Genomic DNA, 16,139 nt, shown 5'->3' with positions numbered 1-16,139 from the left:
GCGACTACGGAACCTCATATCATCTGATATGCAACTGTCCAGCGGTAGCGCAATTTCGATTTCGAGTCTTCAGCCGTCCTTATATAGACGAAACCATGTTTGGACGACTGAAACTCAGAGACATACTACAGTTTCTTATCCAATGTGGTAAAGAGCTTTAGGCTTATTCGCAGGCAAGTTGAACTACTTGTGAGTTTAATTTACCTGTTGTTTATTTTTGTGTATGTGCTATTATTTTTCCCACCCTTCCAATTCTACTTCCCCACACCTCCTTGCCCTTTCCTTCCGCGCAGGAAATGATGAAAACACACGGCAAGGCTCAAATCCCCGACTACATGCGGGGAACATGCCATTTAAGCCAATATATTCTGATTCCTGATATTGGCACTCTAACTCATGAACTTCTCCGTTGATAAAGCCACCTTTCGTTTTTAAAAGCTTTTCCTTGCTTTTTTAGACGGTTGCGCAAATTTTTCAGTTCTACATTGCTTTAATTTGCATCAGCAACAAGGCATCGTATAATTTCGAAAAGATTTTCTTAGAAAGCAGCGGCCACAACATGAATTGAGTTTCCGCAATATTACTCCATACAATTGCACCGAACAATGAATTCAAAGTACGATGCTATACTTCTCCTCAGTGAAACTATTTTTTCTCTACTAAGGAGAAAATTGTTGAAAACCACAATTGCGCGTGAAGAACACAAAACCTATGACTAAACTAGTTATGAAATTTTCATTTCGACTTCGTCTCATCAGAATCCGACACTAACTTAGTGACAGGACCAAGTTAACGCAAGTCAAAGTCTATATTGTTCGCATCTAGTACACACGTCGCTACTGTTTGGTAGTACAACACAAACGGCTTGTGATGAATGGGCCCCGGCGGCTCAAATTTGCATTCGTGGGAGTAGAATCGAATAACCTCCACATATATATGGTTATATTATTATTTGGTTCCAGTCCGATCGGCAGTAATTTTTCCACCAACATGATTTATTGTTCAGTCGATGCGTTGATTCGCACGTGCGAGTTGGCATCTGCATCGATCTTAAATTAAATCCCCCAACACTCAAAATTAAGTCCCGCTCTGTGGTACTATAAAAAGGTGCTGTACGCAAGTCGAGTGTAAATCGTACAACGCTAGGTCGGAATTTGATCGGATAGTGAAATGAGAATAGAAAAACCATGAAACTTTATCTGATAATTTTATTGTTTTCAACTGATAATGAAGTACTCCTGGTCTCAGCGAATACCACAACATCGTAATTACACGATACATAAGCTAACAGCAATCCTTTGGTTTTGGTAAAAAGTCCTCTTACGTTTGGATAGTAAACTGTGAGTGAATGTTGCCGTAGAATTAGTAGTAAGTAAACTATCCTGTGAGTGTGGCGGATTTTGATTCTGATTCGAGATGGTGCGGTGATTTGGTCAAATGATTTGGTTTTTGGGTGGGCTACACGAGTTGAAAGCGAAATGATCTGCGCATTTTGTAGTGGTTAAAATTGAACTGGCGGAAAGTTTTAGTAGTGTTTTTCTGTTGTAAGCCGATCCCAACTTTCAACGACACGGAGGGGAGGGGACAAGCGAACAATATTTACCCCCATTCGAAACTGATGAATTCACATGGCATGAATCTCTTAATGTAATGTGGGTTATTGCACGATACACAATCGTATAGGCGTGCTTCGTGATCCATAAATACTGTGATCTTTTACTTAGGTTTTACTTCGTCATAGTCGACGTCGTGTTGCATGTTGTTCTACAACTGTGAAGCTATCTACCGCGACTACTTGAACCTAATCGATACCACATTTCGAGTATGGTGGAGTTGTTCGTGGGATACTCCCGCCATGTAAAGTTCCATTTTCAACTTCCAACTATAGCGAATAACCATTGTGCTTTCCTGTAATGAACTTACTTTATTTAGCGGTTCATTTATTTCACTAACGTTAAAGGAGCAATGAGACTGAGTAAGTTGGAAACTATTATTGTATAACACAGAGAAAGATAACGACACGACAAATAACTATGAATATAAAAAAAATTGCGAGAATGCTACAAAAATGGGCCATAATTTAAAAAAAAAAACGAAATATTTGTATCTGTTTGACTACTGTGTCTTGCTAGAGTTTATAATCAACAAGCAGACTTCCTTTAAAAAGGCACAGCTGAGTCTTTCACTACTCTGCGATCAACGGCAACGATATCCATCAACGATAAGCCATCAAGAAGCATATTAGATCTCGTTTACCGCGCTTTTGAGCGCTATGTTGAATAGTAGATTAGAGAGTGCATTTGTCTGCTTCAATCGAAGTCGAGTCGAATGTCTCTTAAGCTATTTTGATTGTTGATTTTAATCAATGCAGCGTCGTACTGATGATCTTAACTGCTTAAAAAAATTTAAATTCGTAAAATAAACTGAACGGGAATCCAAACTTCCAGTGACAGGCAGCACTTTAGTAGATGTAATTATCCCTGTTAGTACGACTCGGATCATCGGAAATAGAAATAACGTCCGCCAAATGCTCACTACTGTGCAAGTTTTTAATAACTTTTCAAATAAAATCGAGCGATAATGAGTTCAAACGCGCGTAGACAGATCCTACCGGTGCACTCGAGATGGATGTGAAGGGACTCTTGTGGCTTCCTCAGTATTCAGGGCATCCATGTAGAACTTATCACACAGGTCAGAATTGCAAGGGGCCCAAATATCATCAAAGTCACTTTTTCAATACATTTGAAAACAGGAGGTTGATTCTATAAATTGCGGGCAGTACAACTATTTCAACTTCCGGCCAGAACTTATCTGGATCTTTGTGAGCCCTAATAAAAGGTAGTATACATTTTTTCAGCCATTCATGTTAAATATGATTCCATCGTTCTGTTGGTGATGAAAAGCCTGGTTGTGATCCCAGAACTGTAAATTCCTCGCCATGCCGAATTTATCGTTGAACATAAAGTTGAACTTGCTGAGGGCATCATCCCGTGCGTCTAAACTGTGTTGTTAGCTAAGTTGTGTTGCGAAAATCTTAAAGTCTTGGTAGAAGCACCTTGGGCGCCCTGTCATCAAGGGTCAGCAGAGCAGGTAAAGTAAGAACCCAAGCAATGCGGAAACTCTTATTTACAATATTATTACTGAAGTTTGAACAATTTTAGCCATTCTAGTATAAGTGCCAGTTACTTCTATAATATTGGACAACTTAATCTGATGAAAATCTGTTCTAAATTCTAATGAGAGCTTGCTCAGAACTCTGAAGTAATCCTGCTCGTGTTACCAACGGAATCCTTGTCAAGACTTTTAAAAAGACCTGCCAAAAAATCTGATAAATATTACATACAGGATTCCGACGAAGTCCTGAGACTTTTGATGTAATCCTTCTTAGAATTTTGATGGATTCCCGCTTATTTGATGTTAACATACTCGATCAGACTCCTGATAAGGGTACCATTAGAATTCCACGAACGAGATAATGTCAAAATTCTGAGCAGATTTTCTTCACAAAGCTCAAGGGGATATAACCAGAGTTGTGAGCAAGATTACGTCAAAACACCAAAAACAATTCCGCCATAATTCTGAACCGGATTTGTATCTAAATATTTGAAAAGATTTCATTATAAGCATGAGCAATATTCCACCAGGATTCTGAGTAAATCGTAATCTTCGGTAGAATGGAGAAGATTATCGCCAGAACTCTGAAATGATTTAACACAGAATCCTACTAAGCATATTACCAGAGTCCGTTGGAATCCTGAGCAGTATAACATTTGAAACCTAAGAAGAATTCTACAAGAATCTACACATGAAGTTTACCATAACCCTGAGAGAAATTCTATCAGAATTCTATACAGAAAACCGTCGAAATGCGGAAAAAAATCATCGGAATGCTGAGATAAATTCCTTCGATAAGATGTGATGGATTCTATCAGAAGCTCCATCAGAAATCTGAAAACGATTTTATCAAACCCCTTGTAAGGATTACCACAACATGATTCTGTCAAAACCTGTGAAGTATGTCATCAGAATCTTAAAAGAGTACCAAAAAGAAGAGAGATAAAAAAGAGAGGGAGAAAGAGAAACGAAAACCAGAAGTCCAGCGAACGGTTCATGCTCTGGTGTTTGTCCATGTTTCAGAGATAACTGGGAATTCCTCGTTTGGTCTAAGTGGAGCTACTTGTCACGGTTTTGCAGCAGGCCTCAGACCTTCACGAGATAGCATGGGTAAGGAAATGTTTTCCTCTTCCTAGAACTGTTAGGCCTAACAGAAAAATCTTGAGAATCGTCACAATTACATTTGTTATTGAACAAAGAGGCAAACCGGTTTGTTATGGTCGGTGGCGTAAATCTCTTTGGCATCTCTGTAAATGAGCGTGTAAGTAGCGGTTTGCCCGCTACTCGGGTTCTTGTTTGCTAGGCGGACCCTTCTTTTCAGGGCGGCAAAAAGTGAAAAACCAAAAAATAATTTTTTACCGTGTTTATTGTCCTCCAACTCTCCCTTCACTGTTCTGCGCGCTGATGCTCGATCTGCTGCTACTGGCGACGAGCGGTATCTTCCGACCGGCCGGGTCAACAACGGCCGCGTTCTCCTTCGGCTGCTCCGGCGGCTGTCCTTAACAATTAGCTAGGGAGGTGAGCTTTGCTCCTTTGTTGGAACCTCCCTAGCGACGGTGACGAAATATCGTCGGATTCGCTTGCTCCCCGCAAGGAATTCGGAAGACACCACAGTGTTCTTCCCAGGCGGAGCCGTTGTCTTACCTGCTTCCCTCTCCCTAGCTGTTAGCTGTAGAGGAGAGCAAGGCTCGTTCGGCTTATCCTCTACAGCAAGAGGGGCGGATGCTCACGATCTTTAACGATTAGCCGGGGAAGCGACAACTCCTTTACACTTAGCTGTCCCACTTCGGCGATCCAGCACCACTCTACTGAGTACCCGGACCACGGGCCGGCACTTTTCGATAGACTTTTCACTGTCGCACGCGCGCACTAAACTATTTAACAGTGGCGGGAAACTGTCCCGAAAAAAACCACAGCAATTTTCTGGACGTCTAATTGTAACCGTGGTCCGTCACTTTCTATCATATCACGATGGCCGCCTTTCGCACTCGACCAAAACAAACACCAACCGCCTCGTCGCATCGCTGTCATCGGTGAGCAGCATAACCAACGCACACTTATTTTTGCAAGAGGAGAGCGGAGACCTACCTAAGCCCTATTTTATTAATTCACAATTGTCAAACAAATTTTACTACACCTATCTGCACGCACAAAACCATTCACCAACGCGAACCTATACAAAAATTTACAAACTAAATGTGAACGATATCGAACAGCGGTGAGCATAACATTACGTAAACAATATACTCTACGGAGTGTATACGCAAAAAAGGGTATATTTCCACCCAGTGCTAAATTGTTACCCTGACGGGTTACAAGCGCTTGGAGCGTTCCTCAATGGACCACTTCCTTTTTGCAATATGCACGCGGGACATGCAGCAGATTTACGCATATCACTCCCACGTCGGTGATAACTCCTTCAATTTCAACTACTAATTCGGGGACGTCGACATGGTACTTCCGCGTAAAAAGCCCACAGCGAAGAATTGAACAAAATGTCAGATTATCTGACCGAACCTTAGTTATACCGGTTACGGTCAAGCATATCGCTATCAAATCTGACGATAGCGCGATGATGACATTGAGTTTGTCGGTCTTGGTTTCGTCGCCAGGTTGGTTACTTGGGGGGATGGGTTCAGAAGAGTGAACCAAATTTATCTTTTCGAAATTAAAGTATAGAGGCTCGAAGTAAAATCTTCCTATTTTCGGGCATGTATTTCACACTATAGATGTCAGAGTTCTACTCTGAGAATTTGTCAGTAGAAGACAAAAGTTGTGATCAGAAAAAATGGAAACCTGATTTACTTAAATGATTTTTTTTATTGCCAGAATTTCCTTAAACAAATGAAATAATAATCCGGATGTGAACGGTTGAAACAAGACTTTCACCCAGATTTTTCCAATCACGCGATTGTACCATTCGGTGACAATTTTGTTTTATTTCCCTCTTTATACATTATTCCCCGCTTTTTTTTGTTTTATTCGCACATTATTTTCGAAAGCCCGAAAAAGTCCAATAACTTTTCCACGTCACTCACAACGCGTTCTCCCGTTTGATGCTACCGCACGCAGGGGGTGATGCGTTTTGCTAAGACGCCATGCTGCGACCCCGTCACCATTTCCAGCACTCATCAACACGGCTGGCAGCATCCCGCGCGTCTGTGTTATTGTTATCGTACTGTTATTATTTTAGGTATCATCATCAAATTTGATTTTTATGAACATCGTAAAAAACATCGAAATCACCATTCGCTACCAGACCGCCATCAAAACCGAAAAATGCAGCCGGTCTCCACCCCGGGCGGAAGAAAGGACCAGCTTCCCCCCTCCCCCCCCCCCCCCCCCATTCCACCAACGTTGCTGACAGGGTCTATGGCTTCATTCCTTCAAATTCTCCATTAAATCTGTTTGTTTATATTTATTGCCTTTTTCGTAGAAATGGCGTGCGTATCTCTTGGGGCCTTTCCCAACCCACCAACACCCACTTCGGGAGGGAGGGAGAAAAAAACCTTAACAGAATGAGATATCCTGATTTTAGTGCGTGATGCCATTCGACATTTATGGGTGCGTTTTCATTTACGTCCCCTCCTCCTCCTCCTACGGCCACACCGTGCGCAACGATACGTCCACGGCAAAAGTTTGGTTTTATTGCCCCTGTCACCGGAATGTTTCGCTATGTGCAATGTTCGCTCAGTAGACCGCGGCGGATGACAATTTTATGTGTTTGGGTTTTTCTGAATATTGGACCCCGAACTTTCACCGGACACAGTAATAGAAATCTAACAAGAATATTTCGTTCAAGCCGGAAGAATTCGGGTGAGAAAATTAGCTCCCATATTGCATGAATCTATATGCATGATTTAAATTTACAAGTCGGATGAGATTTTACGACGTCGTGAAAATGGATTCCATATATGTATTGGGAATATCTCAGTTTGATTGCGTTTTGACTTCGTCTCATCAGTAACAAACTTAGCCGCCACATAGACGCTAAATCCAAAAAAAAATCAGTGGTGTAAAAAGACAACCAAACTTAAATGCAGTACAGAGCAATATTACAAACAAATATAACATTAGGTTAATCAAATTACGTAGTCTTTCCATCGGATGATATTTCTCCCGGAGAAATCTAACAAACTACTGTTGCCTTTCCCGTTCACTACACTACATCAAAGCGATAGCCGGTCGTTGCGTCGTCCACCAAATCGTCCCTGCAGAGAAGAGCGAATAAAATTAGGAGAAATGTGCACTCACATTTGAATAAATTTTCTACGAAATTTATTCCGATTGTTATTAGTTTCTCTATTACGCTTCTGCTAGCTGCTTTCAAACTGAACACTGTATATAAATTCATTCTTCTAGTGATTGCTTTGTGGCGAGGATGTAGGAGTAGGCGGCGAGGGCTCCGTCGTTGTCAGTTTCTTCTACCAAAAGCGCCAGCTAGTTGGTTGGCTGAAGCGTCTCAGTAGGCTAACAACGGTGGTAAGCAGACCATTTCTGTTTGACTGCGTGTGTCGTTAGGATACAGTGGCTCTGTTCTACCCCCGGATAGAGTATATTATATATGTAGGTAGGTATCGTAGCAGAAAATCAGGCTTCCCATACGAATGCGTATTGGGGATCCGAGGAAAAAGACAGCACATAGTCAGAGATATCAGCAAATTTGTGTCCCATACAAAATTATACACTTGAATGGGTTTTCGCGTCTGTTGGTTCTCTATCTAAGACGAAACAGTCGCAAGTGGTACACGCCTAACGAGTTCTACTCAGCACCGGGTAATGCGGAGATATTCAAAGATGGGTAGTGAATATCTTCAATTTCATGCACGTTAGTATGGAAGCTGGACTTGTCTGATTTGGGGCAGACAAGACGGAAGCCTAAGAATTTACTAAAGCACTGAGAATGCAGGAAAAAATGTGCAAAACCCTGCTCAGCGACCGGATTTGGGCTTGTCATCAACCGACCCGCTAAAAACCAATGCTCTTGCCCAGAACCCGATTCCTCCCCGGCACTACCTTACGGCATTACTTCGGGGCAGAGTTTTTTATGTGCATAGCACCCACTCTATTTCAACTACTTAGTACATAGTTAATTGCTTCAGTAGGGTTACAGCACCACTCCTCGACACACCACCGTCCATACAGCCTATTGGAAGCACTGGCGAAGCTGGATGTAAAGCTGTGCAACGAAGGTTCCGCTAGCACATTCCGTAAAGACGGTCGGGAATCCATCATCGACGTAACATGCTGCAGCGCGTCGCTGATGGATGACATGAATTGGCGAGTTAGTGAGCAGTACACACATAGTGATCACCAAGCCATCCACTACACCATTGGTCGGCGAAATTGTACAGTAACGCCGAGAGTGAGGACTGGCGAGCGGAAGTGGAAAATAAAAGAATTCGACAAGGACCTTTTTGTGGAAGCACTTCGTGCTGACAGCATCACTCCAATTCCGAGTGCCAATGAGCTGTCGGAAACAATAGCTAGGGCATGCGGTATAACAATGCCGAGGAAAATGGAGCCGAGGAACTACCGGCGTCCGGCGCACTGGTGGAACGAAAGGCTAAGCATCCTTCGAGCTACTTTCCTAAAAGTCTGAAGACGCGTTCAGAGAGCAAAATCTGAGGCAGTTAGAGAAGAGTGTAATGTAACATTCCGGGCGGCCAGGACCGCTTTTAAACCTGAGACAGTACTAAGCAAGCCCACCTGCTACAAGGAGCTGTGCAGAGAAGTAGACGCTAACCCCTGGGGCAATGCTTACCGTGTCGTCATGGCCAGGATCAAGGGTCCAATGACGCCAGTCGAAATGTGCGCCGACAAGCTGAAAATTATCGTGGAGGGCCTTTTCCCGATGCACGACCCAAACGCATGGCCGCCTACACCGTACGCTGATGCAGATGGGGGAAATGCAGGTGACAATCGGGTTTCCAACGACGAGCTACTTATAGTGGCAAAAGGGCTGAAAGCGAAGAAAGCTCCCGGACCGGATGGTATCCCCAACGTGGCACTGAAGACTACGATCCTGGCGTTTCCGGACATGTTCAGGATAGTCCCACAGAAATGCCTGGACGATGGCTACTTCCCGGATAGATGGAAGACCCAGAAGCTAGTGTTACTGCCAAAACCAGGGAAACCACCAGGAGATCCAGCATCGTATCGGCCTATATGCCTGCTGGATACGCTCGGTAAACTCCTGGAAAGAGCCATCCTCAACAGGCTGACGACCTACGCTGAAAGTGAGAACGGACTATCGCAGAGACAGTTCGGGTTCCGGGAAGGAATATCAACGGTGGACGCCATCCGCATCGTCATCGCGAACGCGGAGAAAGCATTGAAGCAAAAGAGAAGGGGTAATCGCTAACGATAGACGTGAAGAACGCGTTCAACAGTGCTAGCTGGGGGGGCATCGCCGTAGCGCTGCATAGAATGCGGGTTCCGGACTATCTGTGCAAGGTTCTGAAAAGTTACTTTCAGAACCGAGTACTGGTCTACGAAACGAACATGGGGCAGAGGTCGATTAGGGTAACAGCGGGAGTACCTCAGGGCTCCATACTCGGCCCAACGCTCTGGAATATTATGTACAACGGAGTGTTAACACTGGAACTGCCCAGGGGAGTGGAGATCCTCGGCTTTGCAGATGATGTTGTCCTGACGATAACGGGCGAGACCCTTGAGGAGGTGGAGATGCAGACGGCAGAGACAATAGGCATCGTGGAAACCTGGATGGCTAACGTCAAGTTGCAGCTGGCTCACCACAAGACTGAGATAGTGCTGGTCAGCGACCGTAAGCAAATCCAGCGTGTTGAGATCAGCGTCGGGGGACAATCCATTCCATCGATCCGCGCGCTGAAGCACCTGGGTGTGATGGTTGACAATCGGTTGAATTACAACAGCCATGTCGACTATGTATGTGAGAAGGCTGCGAGGACAACTAGCGCATTTGCAAGGATCATGCCGAATCACGGAGGGGCAAGAGGCAGCACGAGACGTCTCCTGGCGGGTGTCTCATCCTCAATACTGAGATATGGCGTACCGGCCTGGGCTTCTGCGCTGAACTCAAAGCGGACGAATTTGACAAGCACTTTTCGCCTAATGGCTGTTCATGTCGCGAGTGCGTACAGAACGATATCGTCGGAGGCGGTATGCGTAATTGCCAGAATGATTCCCATCTGTATCACTCTGGCTGAGGACGTAGAATGCTACCGGCGGAGGAATGAACGCAATGCAAGGAGACTGGTACGAGTGGACTCGTTGGCTAAGTTTCAGCAAGAGTGGGATAACGCGGAGAAAAGAAGGTGGACCAACCGACTCATCCCAAATGTGTCTACTTGGGTACATAGGAAGCATGGAGAGGTGAACTTCCATCTGACGCAGTTTTTGTCCGGGCATGGATGCTTCCGGAAATACTTGGATCGGTTTGGACACGCTTCGTCACCCCTTTGCCTGGAGTGTGTGAACGTGCAAGAGACACTGGAACACGTGGTCTTCGAATGCCCCAGATTCGTAGAAGTCCGAAGGGGTATGCCTGATATAACAGTGGACAATATCGTCGAAGACATGTGCCGCGACGAGCATATCTGGGACACTGTCAACCGAGTTGTTACGAGTATACTCTCCGAGCTGCAAAGGATGTGGCGAAGGGGCCAACAAAGTAACGACATTGGTTAGAACGCCACAGTGGAACCACAAATAGTTTCGGGAGAAATTCCACCGCCGGGAAACTCACCGACGGTGTAAACTGGGTCCACCGCCGGGGACCAGTTGAGTAGTACGTGATGTAGCACCGGGCTCGGGTCGTCGGGGCGCCAGCAAACCGGACGTCAGGCTTCACCGGAATCGCCAGACCGACCTCGCCACTCTACCGGGTAGCTCGTGAGTAGGCTAGATCCACCGTCGGGGATTAGACCGAGTAGACCGCATCGAATAGCCAGAAGTGGGTCGTTGGGGCGCCAGTGAACCGGAAGCTACGCTCCACCTGGAATCGGTGGATGGACCTCAGCATCTGCTGGCTGGCTGTTGAGTAGGCTAGGTCCACCGCCGGGGACTAGACCGAGTAGACGAAGCGGGGAGCTTAATGGCTCACAGAAACGTACATCGGTATCGGTCTACCGCCGGGAATTTCACGATAGGGTAAATTCGGCGCCGTGGACTACCCGACAGAATCGTGACGAAAAGGGGAGCTAATAGGCTCACGAAACAAACACCGGTAACAAAAGAACTTCCGTTGTCGGGGAGCTCTCAAGCGGAGTAGGATAAGCGGTAAAGCTGGGAGCTAAATGGTTCAAGAAAGTGGGTATCGGTGTCGGAGGAAATGCCTCCGTCGGGGAACTATTGGTCGGAGTAGGATGAGTTCACCGTTGAGCACTATCCAAGCGGATCGTGATAAGGCCGGGAGCTGAATGACTCGCGGAAACATGAGCGATTTTCTAGCCAATGGTGCTACTTTGTTAGTACCTTCGCAACTACCTCTGCAGCTCGGAGAGTATACTCGTAACCCTTTTTGTTGACAGCGTCCCTAGTATGCTCGTCGTGGCACATCTCTTTGACGATATTGTCAACTGTCAGATCAGGCATACCCCTACGACCGTCTTCGGACCTAGGGCATTCGAAGATTACGTGTTCCGGCGTCTCTTGCACTTTCGCAGACTCCGGGTAAAAAGGTGACGAAGCATATCTAAACCGATGCAAGTACTTCCGGAAGCATCCGTGCCCGGACAAAAACTGCGTCAAATGGAAGTTCACTTTTCCATGCTTCCTGTGCACCCAAGCCGACACATTTGGGATGAGTCGGTGGGTCTGTACGCACTCGCGACTCGCACGGCCATCATCCGGAATGTCCTGTTCAGTTTTTCACGGTTCCGTATGGTTTTCAGCGCAGCACTCCAGGCAGGAATCCCATATCGAAGTATCGATGATGAAACAGTAGATAGCAAACGTCTCGTGCTGCTTTTCGAACCGCCGAAGTTTGGAATGATTCTCGCTATTGCGTTTGTTGCCTTCGCCTTGTTTTTGACGATCACGAAGCCTTCGTATGAGCGTTCTACCACTTCTTGAATGGGGAAACTTCCCACAACTTATATTCCATCCGCTCCCGACGAATCCGCCAATCAGTTGCCGTTATCAACTTGATACGGCTCTGCAATCAAAGCGACATCACACATAGTTTCGGTTGTAGACTTCCACCACAGTTGCTGTGCGGTGTCACGGCAATTCAGATTTATCAGGGTTATCTCCATTACTGTTGGCTTGCAGTCTCCTCTTAGACAGGGGCATTTTCTGATTCCAGAGTTACGGGTTGAACATTCCGCTCACTTTTGGAATTTACAACTTTGGTCACTTCCGACGGAACCGGAAGGTTCGGAGAAATTGCAAAGTTCCTAAATTTAATTAACATCTTCTCAGAAATTGCTGACTCGATATTCTCTGGCTTAGCTACTGTACTCCTATTATTCCTGATTCCATTCATATTAACTGCAATTAAATGAAATTCCCAGCGAATCAGAGCTCTGGTTCCAGCGTTACGGGTTGAACAGTGCGGAGGCACACGAAAAACCCATATAAACCAGTGTAACCGTATATCAAATTAATGCACAATTCATGGAAATGGGTCCGACGACAAATCATTGATCACACTGTCCACCATAGCTGGTTCCGGAAGTTTCGAGAAAGTGTAAGTACTGGTTCGAAAAATTAATAGAAAAGGAGTGCGATCACCAAACTTCCCATGCACATCGTCAAGTTTGTACCTATGTACAAAATTTCGTGCACACGTTCAACCTCAAACATGCTTCATCGCGATGTACAGGTTCGCCTCAAACATCGAACGATGTGCAAACTCTAGTTCAAACATCCGGGTGCATACACGAGACTGATTCGCACAAGGCAAAAAGAGTCAACGCTAGTGATGATGAGAGTGAAAAAGAGAAAACTGGAGCCGCGACCCTATGTGTACGCACACCGTGTGCGTACATAAGGTTCGGTTGTGAACATATGCACGTGTTTAGGTACGAAATAGCCTGATCAAGTTCGTATAAAAAATGTGAGTTCAATATGAGCACAGAACCAGAGCGAACATTGTGTACTAGGTTCATTTGGGAAGACTGGCGATCACACATGAATTTCTCATAACATAACCTTCTCGTCTTTCTCATACGGAAAAGTTATGCAATTGCTACTTTTTAATCGAAGCACTTTCATGGGCCGAGTTCGTCTACTATTCGACTCAATTCGTCGTGATCGGAAAATGTCTGTATGTGTAGGTAGGTATGTGTGTATGTGCCAATGATAGGCCATTTTTGACGATATAAGGCTCCAATAAGGCCTGTAGTACATCCATAAACTAGTATTTAATCTTATTCAAATCGCTGCGGTGATGCTGCGGTTCCGGAGTTACGGGTCGAAGAGTTCGGTCACATTTGAAATTACCGTACAATCAGGTATAATCAGGTTATCAAATTCAAATGCTGAATTTAGTTTTTGTTCTGGGATTAATTTGCATCTGAAATCCAATCAAATTTAAATATATCCATTAATTTCGAAGGATTCCAACGTAAGTAAAACAACAAAGACCGATGTAATTTAACCTATTTCGCATTCATTTTAATCCTTCTTCGGTGCTACAAAACGATTGTCCATGTTGAATTCAAATTTAATATGCAAAACAATTTGAAAAGCAGCATTCTGGTGGGAAGGGGAGTATAGTCTCCGAATAAAGACGAAATTTGCAGCAGCAAATTCCCCACCAACTAATTTACCCACATGTGCTGGTAAAACAGAATCTTAATACGAACAACAATTTTCTCCCTCTCGAACGGTGTGGTTGTAAACTGGAGAAGTAGATTTTCTTTCCAATAGGTGAACTAATGAATATATTTGCTGAGGGGTTTGCATCAAGAATCACAATCTTGTCTACCCTTATTTGGACATTCGTATAGAGGAGATTGAGGATAAATAATGTACGCTTTTCAATTATGCTCGTTGTGAAATGGCGCATAACAATAAACATCAGGGCTTACCGTGAAAGTTTTGTCTGGAGAAATATTTCCTTTTAACAGTTGGAGCTCAAAACTCCCAGCTTCACTAAATATCCTAACGAAGGTAGCTTGTATGGAACAGCTTCTTCATTCCATCAGAAGATGAAGCAGAGGATTACCTCTTCTCTTCTGGACGGACGGTGAGGAGAAGGCTTACGCAGCACAGAATTCAGCCCGCACTCACGTCAGAAATCACATCAGCATATGAATTTTGATCAGAAATCGAAAATCAAGCAAAACGGAAAATTGCGTCAGGATTAGGCGCAATCGTGTGGCGTTGTTGTCGTTGAGGGAGACCAACGGGAGCTGGATTGACAGCGAAAGATGAGGTTATACCTATTTATATTTTGCTTTTCGGTATGAATTGAATGGAGGGATTTCCGGCGGGCAATTTCAGAGTGGTGTAGGAACGTAGGTTGTCTACCGGAAGAAATTGTTTTCACGTTTCTTGAAGCCGGAAATAACGATGGTAGCGAAACAGTGCTTTTGAATGGATTACGGCAACCGTGCTGAAAGGAATGAATTATCGGTAGGGTGGATGTTTGGTTGACATAAATATAATTTTTGTCATTTGCTTATCTTTCGGATTTTTATTTTGTGACACCTTACTTTTTCGAACAGGGTAGCAAATCTTTTTTTGCTTTATAGAACAAACTCAGTTATTTTAGGTTGTTGAAATTTGCTCCCAAAGTATCGTGAAGTATCAACGACAGGGTGTATCTAGAAGATGATACCTGGACAGGGCGTAGGAATCATGAATAGCAACAGCTACTGGAGGATAAACTCATCGTTCGTAGCTGGGCATGTCGTAAGAATGCCGGACAATCCAGTAAAATTGAGCTTCTATAATATGCTCATAGAAACAAGGAGAGATAAGGAGCGAGCAAAATGGTTCGGTGGAACCTGAAAGGTTGATGTCGAACAGCCATGGTCTCTGAGTGAACTGGTAACTAATTCTTGACGGCTGTTGACTGAATGGTGTGGTTAATAACATCCCGGTTAAACCAATCGGAATTCGATTCGGAATCCTGAATGGAACCAACTCAAATGCAACAACCGATTCCGAGTTCGATTGAGTCGGAATCGTCTGTTGCATTTGAGCTGAAATCCAATCAGAATTCCGAACTGGCTCCAGAATGGATTACACTGAGATGATGAGAATTCTTCTTGATTCGCGTCTTCTGACACGAATCTCCACATGAACCACATTTTCACGTGAAGAATAAAGCTTAGCTCTGTTAGTTTTTCGTATTCGTTAATTTAGGAATATATTGTATCGATTTAGGTTGCTATTATAACGCCAGGCTGACATCGGAGTGTGTATTCAACTGTTAAACTAAAATTAGTACAGATGTAAGGAATTGTTGATTTTAGCTACACTGATTCAGTTTATTAATGTTGGCTACGATAGAATAACTTCAAGTCGCCTTCGAGAAAAAAACAAACTGTACAAAAGAAGCTTCTTGCCAAAATATGAACCATTCAAAGCATTGAGCTTAGGGTTGCCACCTACGGTGAGGCTTTCGTGAGGATTTTTACTGACTTGTGATAGGCTTAATAGAAACACAAGTATGCGTTGAAACCAGTCTACCTGTTTAGTTTAAATAAGACAAGAATACTCTCATTCTTTTTGTAACTCGTGGGGGTATCAAGATATCGTTTGAAACAAATTCAGTTAAAATTATTCAATATCTCACTATACCCGGAAAAATTGAGGCAGAACCTGGGTCAAACCTAGAGAGCTGACAACCCTAATTGAGCTATTGTGAAAAAGACGATTTTTTAGAAAATGATTACTTTGTCTTAGGATTTGTACCTTTCATTCAGACCACTTGTTGCCCTGGTTCTAGCAGGTATTCTACTAAGAATACACTCCATGAAGGGAGGCGAAATCGCTCCCGAAACCTGCATATTCAACCACTAAAGCCTACACAAGCACGATCACTGAACTCTGCTTTTAAACGAAACAAAGATAAAACCTCACTAAAT

This window comes from Topomyia yanbarensis, chromosome 1 (genome assembly GCF_030247195.1).
Source record: "Topomyia yanbarensis strain Yona2022 chromosome 1, ASM3024719v1, whole genome shotgun sequence".
NCBI lineage: Eukaryota > Metazoa > Arthropoda > Insecta > Diptera > Culicidae > Topomyia > Topomyia yanbarensis.
The sequence above is the reverse complement of the archived record's forward strand: the minus strand, read 5'-3'. Positions refer to the sequence as shown.